The sequence below is a fragment of the Oncorhynchus kisutch genome, unplaced genomic scaffold, assembly GCF_002021735.2.
Source record: "Oncorhynchus kisutch isolate 150728-3 unplaced genomic scaffold, Okis_V2 scaffold967, whole genome shotgun sequence".
In the NCBI taxonomy this organism is placed as follows: Eukaryota; Metazoa; Chordata; class Actinopteri; order Salmoniformes; family Salmonidae; genus Oncorhynchus; species Oncorhynchus kisutch.
Window position 1 is genome coordinate 23,374 of NW_022262912.1, and position 10,580 is coordinate 33,953.

Genomic DNA, 10,580 nt, shown 5'->3' on the forward strand with positions numbered 1-10,580 from the left:
AATTATTATAAAAATAAAAATAAATTAGGGGGGGGGGGGCAATCAGTCAAAACATTGAAGGGGATTTTACAGGGCCCTAATGGACTACAGACATTGACAGTCTCCTAGCCTAAAAACAAATGCTGAATGCACTGCCTAGATTTTGAGGTAAACGCATTGTCCATTATTTGATTTGATCAGGGCAGGGCAGGGAAGCACTAACAAACTGCATTTAGTCCAATAAAAATACACAACATTATTAGGGTGATAAATAAACGGGAGTTGCTCCACGCATGACACAAGAGAACCCTCTGCTGGAGCAAAATGCTTACAGCACCTGGTATTCCCAGGCGGTCTCCCATCCAAGTACTAACCAGGCCCGACCCTGCTTAGCTTCCGAGATCAGGCGTACTCAGGCCGGTATGGTCGTAAGCAAGAAATTAACTCTTGGTGCACTATATAAAGTCAAAGTGAGTCTGATTAACAGCTGTTGCATTTTCACAATTTAGATAAGCATCTTTGTGTCACTCAAAAAGTGGAAGAAATTGCATATACTGTAGCCATAATTTGTAGCACAGATTGTTGGATGAAATACAAACGAACCTTGCTTACTTATTTCAAAGCGAGGGCACATATTTCAGCCTTGTGGGAAAAAACAGACAAAGAGTTGAAATTCCACAAGGCAGTGACAAAAAGCTGACAGCACCTGGTATTTCAAGGCGGTCTCCCATGCAAGTACTAACCAGGACCAACTCTGCTTAGCTTCCGAGATCAGACGAGATAAGTCGTACTCAGGCCGGTATGGTCGTAAGCGTGAAGTTAACTCTTGGTGCACTATGTAAAGTCAAAGTGAGTCTGATTAACAGCTGTTGCATTTTCACCATTTAGATAAGCATCTTTGTGTCACTCAAAAAGTGCAAAAAATTGCATATACTGTAATGCATTTGAGCCAATCAGTTGTGTTGTGACAAGGTAGGGTTGGTATACATAAGATAGCCCTATTTGGTAAAAGACCAAGTCCATATTATGGCAAGAACAGCTCAAATAAGCAAAGAGAAACAGCAGTCCGTCATTACTTTAAGACATGAAGTTCAGTCAATCCGGAAAATTTAAAGAACTTTGAACTTTTCATCAAGTGCAAAAACAATCAAGTCGCAAAAACCATCAAGCACAACGATGAAACTGGCTCTCATGAGGACCGCCACAGGAAAGGAAGACAGAGTTAACTCTGCTGCAGAGGATAAGTTCATTAGAGTTAACTGCACCTCACATTGCAGCCCAAATAAATGCTTCACAGAGTTCAAGTCACAGACACATCTCATCGTCAACTGTTCAGAGGAGACTGCGTGAATCAGGCCTTCGTGGTCGAATTGCTGCGAAGAAAGCACTACTAAAGGACACCAATAAGAAGAAGAGACTTGCTTGGGCCAAGAAACACAAGCAATGGACATTAGACTGGTGGAAATCTGTCCTTTGGTCTGATAAGTCCAAATTCCAACAATGTCTTTGTGAGAGTAGGCGTACAGATGATCTCCGCATGTGTGGTTCCGACCATGAAGCATGGAGGAGGTGTGATAATGTGGGGGCGCTTTGGTGGTGACACTGTCTGTGATTTATTTAGAATTCAAGGCACACTTAACCAGCATGGCTACCATAGTATTCTGCAGTGATACGCCATCTCATCTGGTTTGCGTCTCCAGGCTGTGTAAGGGCTATTTGACCAAGAAGGAGAGTGATGGAGGGCTCCATCAGATGACCTGACATCCACAATCACCCAACCTCAACCCAATTGAGATGTTTTGGGATGAATTGGACCACAGAGTGAAGGAAAAGCAGCCAATAAGTTCTCAGCATATGTGGGAACTCCTTCAAGACTGTTGGAAAAGCATTCCAGGTGAAGCTGGTTGAGAGAAAGCCAAGAGTGTGCAAAGCTGCCATCAAGGCAAAGGATGGCTACTTTGAAGAATCTCAAATATAAAATATATTTAGATTTGTTTAACACTTTTTGGTACCTAAATGATTCCATATGTGTTATTTCATAGTTGTGATGTCTTCACTACTATTCTACAATGTAGAAAATAGTACAAATAAAGAAAAGCCTTGAATGAGTAGGTGTGTCCAAACTTTTGACTGGTACTGTATACATATATACAGGAGTAAGACAGATATAGCTTCTGTTGCCTGTTTGAGTATTTGTTTAATAGACTACTGATTCTGTGAGCACCAAGCCTCATATGCATCGGCAAAATGTTGAATTAAGCAATTTCACAAATTCGGCTGTTTTTAATATTTGCTATGCTGTAATAATGGCTTTATAATTTTTAGTCGTTAGAACAGACTGGTATTGCTTAACATTTGCTTAACCTTTTGCGCGTAGGGGGCAGTATTTTCCTTTTTGGCTAAAAAACATACCTATTTGAAACGGCCTATTTCTCAGCCCCAGAAACTAGAATATGCATATAATTGTCAGATTAGGATAGAAAACACTCTAAAGTTTCCAGAACTGTAAAGAAGACGTTTCCAGAACTGTAAGGAAGAAACTAAATGGCTGAAATGATATTGCGTCTTCAGCATGGACAGCACAATAAACAGTTGCTGTTATGTGGTGCCTTTTCGCTGCAGTAGGGAGGAGAGCGAGACAACGTGCACCTGTCACACAGGCACTCGCTGTCATTTCTTTTAATACAGTGTCACCATTGGGCTCTTTCTTGAGTCATTTGTGTGTCTTAATTATTTAATTAAAGCTCAGTGCCTATGTAGGTGATTGTATTCAAACACATAGGCTGTGTCTGATATGGAAAAATACATTTTAACATTAGAACAGGATGACTCTCGGGCGACAAATATTTTTTTTTGTCGGGGACAGCCCTGCAATCAGTCTTACCCTTGCTCTACTCAAAGGGCTGTATTGGAATGGCTTCATACAGTATCTACGTGTATATCATTGACTGTATTGTCTTTTTAGGCCAAGAGGACCAAGAGAAACAAAGTGGAGCAGATCACTGATGCAGGTCATAAATTAAACTCTAATTTCACTGAATGTAATCCTTTTGCATGTAAATGTAATTTAGTATGGACATCTATTGAGCAGAGGACTAATAGCAGAGTGCACATGTTATACTTTCTTGGGTACTTAACTTCACAAAGTACACAAAGTTGGCTAATACATATTTGCCTCAGAAGGTTACATGTTTTCTGACTTCTTTACCTTGGTGAATGCTGCTTTGCACACAGGTCCCTCTACATCTGTGGAATTCTCTGGGATGGCAGTTCAGGGGACATCTCACCAGGGACAATCTAATGAGAAGATCCTAAGTGAGTGTGTCTCCAGGGCCTGTCAGACCAGGGCTCTTGACCTCCCTCCAATCGATCCGGATGCTTTCAACCCGATTATCATCCGGTTTCTGGAAAAACTTACTGAGGAGTATGTCCAAACTTCTATTGTAGTATTTGAATGCAATGTCATCTGGAGGATTTTATAAATTGTATGTGTGTTGGTGTGCTTTTTGGTGCTAAAAACATCTAATTATCTCCTATAGGCAATGGAGGCAGTTAAGCATTGGCAGGATGGACCCTGTAATCCCTTCACCCTGAAAATGATTCATAGATATATTAATAGATGTTTCAAGAATATTAGATACAAACCTTTTATCTATCTACAGTATCATCCACCATATCACAAACAGTTTCATTCAAATAGCTTTTTAGTAGCCTACTGCTTTTCATGCTTTCCAATGTATGCCACTTTCATGATTCTCATGAACATATGTGAGATTGTTGGTATCTCTTCGAGGAGCTTGGTTTCAGAGCCCGGCTATGAGTAATCTACCTACACTGTTTCGGTCCTACAGGCGATGAGGGCATTGCTTGCAGAGATGTGCCTGGAGATTGTGCTGTTTGTATCTGAGGCCATCCTGGAGGTCATCATCCCTGCAATTTTCCGTTTTGTACGGATATACAGCCATGTGTCTCCAGTATCCAGCAAAAGAGTAAGATCTGGTCTTACACTGTTGGTTGTTACTACGACATGAAAAATACGCTGAAGAGGATTCTTACCTGTCCAGAAAAAGGGTATCTCGCAAGTACATTTGTGGGGAGCACAAAATATTATTTCACAATGGTTCCAACTTTGTGCCTAGACATCGGTCATTCCAGTAATGGTGAGGCTGACACATCGGACTCCATTTCTTGTAAATCACTTTTAATAACCCCCTCATCTATGAATGAACAAAAAGGACAAAGTGAGACCCCAAAACCTCTCTTGGCTCTCAAAAAGTATTTGCAAGACCAAGTCCTCCTTGACACCACAAAAGCGATTGCCAGCCAGGTTCTTGTCTTGTATAAGACTGAGGTGATGGAGAAGTTCTCATCTTCTGTTGGAGAGTGTGATTCTGAAGAGTCTCTGGAGGCCATTCTATTTGTGGATGGCATCATGTCTGACTTGAATGATTTCACCAGTTCGTGTTCCCCCTCACCATCTGAGTTGTTAGACAGTGAACAATGTCTCTCCCATCTCACTTTTCCACTTGGTCTGCAGGACAGCACCACCAACAGTGAATCTACCCTGAGTCTTCCAGTTATAAATATGAAGAAACTCTCCAGTGTGTCTTTCCAGACAAAGGCTAGAAAGGCAGTGAGATCTGTCAACCCCTTTACAAACAGCTTACTGGGAGACTCTGAAGCATCTAAATTGCTGGACACTTTTGTAACAGATGTGGAGACTATTGTTCAGTCCATGCAGGCACATGAATCTGAAATTCTCAGAATTTCAAAAGTGAGCACCCTTCCTGCTGCTCGTATTATATATCATAGATTTCGAGAAATGCTGAGGCGGTTTCTCACTCCCTGCCAAGACTGTAAAGGTCATCGATGGTGTTACACCAATACATGATGAGACTCTCAAACAGGCTCCTAGTGAAAGTTTAGATTCTCAGGTGACTTGTAATAGTGATTCTCTTGAAATCCAAGCAGACCTTCAAACCTGTACCAAGGAGGTCATTAGTCAGATCCTCACTGTGTATCACTCTGGGGAATCCATGAAGGAATGCCTCTCTAGCCTAAAAGGAGATACAGAAGACCTGTCCAAGCTTTTGGATGCCGTTGTTTCTCAGATTGACGTCCTTGCCACATCCAAATCATATTTATATGTTGATGACTATGCTGTCAATAAACAGGACAATTTGCATGGTGAGATCAACAATGATGAAGAGGAAGCATCCTCTAGAAGTCTTAAATCCACAGCCTTTGACAAACTATGTACTGATGAGTTTCAAACTAAAGCCTCACATTTGGCTGGTGGGATCCTTCAATCAGGGTTGATTGGCATTATAAATACCAGCCTTGATGGTAGAAGTGCAGACATTTGTGCAGAGTCCAGTAATGATGGTGATGATAGAGATTTCAAAATCCTTCAGAAGAGTGGAACTCCACCTTTGTTTACCTCTTCTCTGCACACCAATTCTGCAGCATCCAACATCGTCATAAGCATCACTAAAGACCTTAATAGCTTCACCCAGATGACTAAAATGTCTGATGCTTCAGAGTCTGGCCAGTTAGAGAGATCCCTGTCAGCTTCAACCCTTCCTGTCAGTGTTCACAACAGGGTCAATGTGAAAGGAAAGATCATTTGGCCAGGCACTGTTAACCTGTTCAACAATGTGTTCATCAAGGTCAAGGACTTTTTTGCCCAGCAACAACCGGTACTCCTAGACAATGTGGTTGAGGCCCCCAAACATGCCGAATCCATATGCAGAACAGCTACTTCTACACAAATGACTTACAATGAACATGAAGCCAGCCAGACCAGCATGGTAAATTATTCCAAAGCCTTAATTAGTCAGACTCTGATGACAATCCAGAGGAGAGTGTCTATGTCAGAGAGGATGAGCACCTCAGAGAAAGGCCTCTTGACTCGTTCCATCGTGGGCTCCATGTTGGAGGATGTTGACATGGTGAGAACTGATGGACACGAGATACACCGGCCATCCTCCTCAAAGTCCTCCCTTTCCATCACCTCTGCCATGACCAGAGGGTCCCAGAGTGATTTTACAAATTCTCTTCCAGGCACTCAAGTCCCCAATGAGTGGCCTGTTGAAATCTATTGTCCTATCATTAGGAGTTCGGTCATTGATATGAGTGACTCCTCAACTCATTCACAAGGGTCAACAAATTACACAAGGCAAACCATCTCTGCCATAGTTGACACTGTTATGGAGGTCATTCCAAGAGAAGACACAGAACACATAGCCACTGCAGATGATGTCACTTCTTTTACAAGAAGACTTGCAAGACTCAGCCCCAGGGACGGTCTTCAGAACTTCTCACATGAGCTCACTGACAAAGTTTATGAGCTCATAAAAAGTCACAACACCCCCCAGGCTCTTTTTGTGCCAGCTGGCAAGAGCGTGTCTGACTTTATTCTTTTGAAGCTGAAGACAGGATTGAATGCTTCTGAAGAATCCAGGGAGTTTCCATCTGACCTTGTGTACTCCTTTGCTACGGAGTCAATAAAACGTCTGCTACAGCAGATTGTCTTCTGGCTTCCTCCACCATCACAAGGATCCGATTTCTGCCAAACTATCATCTCTGATGGTTCTCTGCAGGAAACAAGTCGGCTTATCCCGAGCTCTTCTGCCATCTCCATTAGTTCCTCACAGGTTTACTGTGACACAAAGAGCCTTTTCACCAATATAATGGTCAATCAGGTCATGTATACCTGTTCTGTGGCCTCCAATTCATCAGAAGAATTATCAGAGTTGATGAACATAATCAATGGGTTGTCCCCAACTGATGCTGGAACACTTGACTCTGACAGACCAGCTCTCATGACCACTAACCGTCAGTCTAGTGCCAAATCATTGCTTAGACCCTCTTTGTCTGGCAACAGCACACACAACGGTGGAACTGTGGATTATCAAGTTTTAGGAGAGGTGGAATCCAAGATGGACAACAAAGATCTGGAGATGTCTAGTGTCTCTGTGCATCCATCAACTCCATCAGCCATGGACTCTGATACACATGCATCATTTGACTCCACTAGCAATGACTACACCTCTTTGGTACTTTTACTGATTGTTAGACTGCTGTCAATGATCACCCCTATCACATTACTGGAATCCTCTGACATTGGTGAAACATCAAGAGTTCTCACAAAGAGGATTCTGTCTGAGTTCTGTGGCACCTCAGGCCTTGAACCAACTCAAGCCTACCCCCAGAATCTGAAAATCAAAAAGATTTTCAAGGCTGTCTACAAGGGGCTTCTTCAAGAATTTGGGTCAGAGAAGATGCTCCAGGTTGCAATGAAGTCAACGGATTATGCATTTGACGATGCCCTGGTCAAATCATTAACTAGTGAACTATTAACTAAATGCAATGAGGCTAGCTCTTCACCTGCCTCAAATGGCCCAGTTGTCATCATACAATGCACTTGGCAGTGACGAGGTAGGTAATTCTGGGCTTCCAACAACTGGTAGAAAGGAAAAGAAGAGAGGAAGATTCAGCGCTCTCTGTGGACTCAACCCAAAGGTATATATGTCATCAAAATACAAATTATAAAGATTATTTTTATTCATTACGTACAGTATGATGGTAAACACCGATACCTTTTGTGTGCAATTTCTCCTACTGTATAAATGACTGTTGGTTACCCAGAGTACAAAGCAGGTCAACAAGAAGAACCACTGCACTCCAACACCTTCCCAGAACCAGACCCCTGCCGTCAGTGAAACAGGTAAGTCAATACACTCAAATGTGTACTGAACAAAAATATAAAGGCAACATGCAACAATTTCAAAGATCTTATTGAGTTACAGTTCATATATGGAAATCAGTCAATTGAAATACGTTCATTAGGCCCTTATCTATGGATTTCACATGACTGGGAATACAGATATGCATCTGTTCGTCACAGATACCTTAAAAAAAGGTAGGCGTGGATCAGAATACCAGTCAGTATCTGGTGTGACCACCATTTTCCTCATGCAGCGTGACACTTCTCCTTCGCATAGAGTTGATCAGGCTGTTGATTGTGGCCTATGGAATGTTGTCCCACTCCTCTTCAATAGCTGTGCAAAGTTGTTGAATATGGGTGGGAACTGGAACACGCTGTTGTACACGTCAATCCAGAGCATCACAAACATGCTAAATGGGTGACATGTCTGGTGAGTATGCAGGCCTTTCGACATGGGGCCATGCATTATCATGCTGAAACATGAGGTGATGGCGGCGGATGAATGGCACGACAATAGGCCCAAGGATCTCGTGACGGTATCTCTGTGCATTCAAATTGCCATTGATAAAATGCAATTGTGTTCGTTGTCCGTAGATTATGCCTGCCCACACCATAACCCTACAGCCAACACGACGCCATATACGTGGTCTGTGGTTGTGAGGCCGGTTGGACATACTGCCAAATATTCTAAAACGACATTGAAGGCGGCTTATGGTAAGGAAATGAACATTCAATTCTCCAGCCACAGTTCCGGTGGACATTCCTGCAGTCAGCATGCCAATTGCACGCTTCCTCAAAACTAGTCAACCAGCGTTTTTCCTTGCTCCTATTTTTCTCAGTCTCTATCTCTGAGACATCTGTGGCATTGTGTGGTGTGACAAAACTGCACATTTTAGCATGGCCTTTTATTGTCCCCAGCACGAGTTGCACCTTTGTAATGATCATGCTTTTTAACCCACAAGAGTCTAAGCCCTGTTTAGGCCGAGGGGTTTGTATCGGCCTTACTGCTATTTGCCCATACAAACACATTGAATAACAGATTCACTACATGGAACTGAAGTGTCTGTCCTAAATCTGAGAGATATAAGTTGACGAATATATATATTTATATATATTTTTTGAATGTTTTTATCCCCTTCTTTTTGGCACTAAACAGTCTAAGCCCTTGGGGGGCCTATGTAACACTTCTGCGTTAAATAGGCGGATTGAGACTGCTAGGCTACCTGCCGCCCGACATTTGTAAATTATGTAGAATATTACAATTGAAATAATAATAATGCAATACTAATTCTTCACACTAACTAGGGTCAGTTAAAGAAAATGTTATGTTTACATTTTTTCCCCCAGCAATTTTCCATGATCAACAATCCTGTCGAACAGAGAGTGTATGCTCCACCAAGAAGAAACCAAGGAAGCGTTCGTTCATTTCCAGGATGTTTTCAGCTATAGGTAAAGCCTTGTCCAGTCCCTTTACTTCCTGCTATAAAAAGAAGAGCACCTAATCTATATTTCAAAATAAATATTAGAAATTAACATAATTGCATTAATTCTTCATGTTGAGTGTTTTTCATTATATATTATTGGATGATATAAAGTGTAGTAGTAGTAGTAGTAGTGGAAGTTGTATAGTTGACTATATACATACATTAAAAAATAATAAGAATAGTGTGCACTTCTATGTACAGTTGAAGTCTGATGTTTACATACACCTTAGCCAAATACATTTAAACTCAGTTTTTCACAATTCCTGACATTTAATCCTAGTAAAAAAATCCCTCTTAAGTCAGTTAGAATCATTATTTTAAGAATGTGAAATGTCAGAATAATAGTAGAGAGAATGATTTATTTCAGCTTTTATTTCTTTCATCACATTCCCAGTGGGTCAGAAGTTTACATACACTCAATTAGTATTTGGTAGCATTGCCTTTAAATTGTTTAACTTGGGTCAAATGAAAAATTCAAATGAAAAATTGGGTCAGGTGGACTTCCACAAGCTTCCCACAATACGTTGACTGAATTTTGGCCCATTCCTCCTGACAGAGCTGGTGTAACTGAGTCAGGTTTGTAGGCCTCCTTGCTCGCACACGCTTTTTCAGTTCTGCCCACAAATTTTCTATAGGATTGAGGTCAGGGCTTTGTGATGGCCACTCCAATACGTTGACTTTGTTGTCCTTAAGTCATTTTGCCACAACTTTGGAAGTATGCTTGGGGTTATTGTCCATTTGGAATACCCACTTGCGACCAAGCCTTAACTTCCTGACTGATGTCTTGAGATGTTGCTTCAATATATCCACACGCTGAACACCATGCAGGTGCAGTGTATTGAGTTGCAGACAGCCATGTCTAAGGTTGGGTCAGATGAGTCTCAGATACAGAAGAATAAGTCGATGATGGTATGATAATGATTGAGATGGTGATTATAATAATGATGACTTGCGGTACCCCACCCTACGGGCGGTAATTCATTGGATCTAATTAATTAAATTCAATGCAATTCAATCTTTGAGGGCTGCAACCATAGAAAAACCATTTATTTACACTAATTTAAAAAAAAAAAATTCGCCTTTATTTAACCAGGTAGGCAAGTTGAGAACAAGTTCTCATTTACAATTGCAACTTGGCCAAGATAAAGCAAAGCAGTTCGACACATACAACAACACAGAGTTACACATGGAGTAAAACAAACATACAGTCAATAAATAATACAGTATAAACAAGTCTATATACGATGTGAGCAAATGAGGTGAGATAAGGGAGGTAAAGGCAAAAAAGGCCACGGTGGCAAAGTAAATACAATATAGCAAGTAAAACACTGGAATGGTAAATTTGCAGTAGAAGAATGTGCAAAGTAGAAATAAAAATAATGGGGTGC

General features: G+C 41.3%; 1 long non-coding RNA gene and 1 pseudogene across 1 annotated transcript; one reads left to right on the plus strand and one right to left on the minus strand.

Moving 5' to 3' along the window:
* Window positions 1-304: 304 nt before the first annotated feature.
* On the minus strand, window positions 305-413 carry LOC116363912 (uncharacterized; annotated as a pseudogene).
* A 2,529-nt stretch (window positions 414-2,942) lies between these two features.
* Window positions 2,943-3,561, plus strand: LOC116363906 (uncharacterized). Its single transcript, XR_004207897.1, has 3 exons — window positions 2,943-2,990; window positions 3,214-3,403; window positions 3,519-3,561. It is a non-coding gene; the product is annotated as an uncharacterized LOC116363906 (long non-coding RNA).
* Window positions 3,562-10,580: the final 7,019 nt, after the last annotated feature.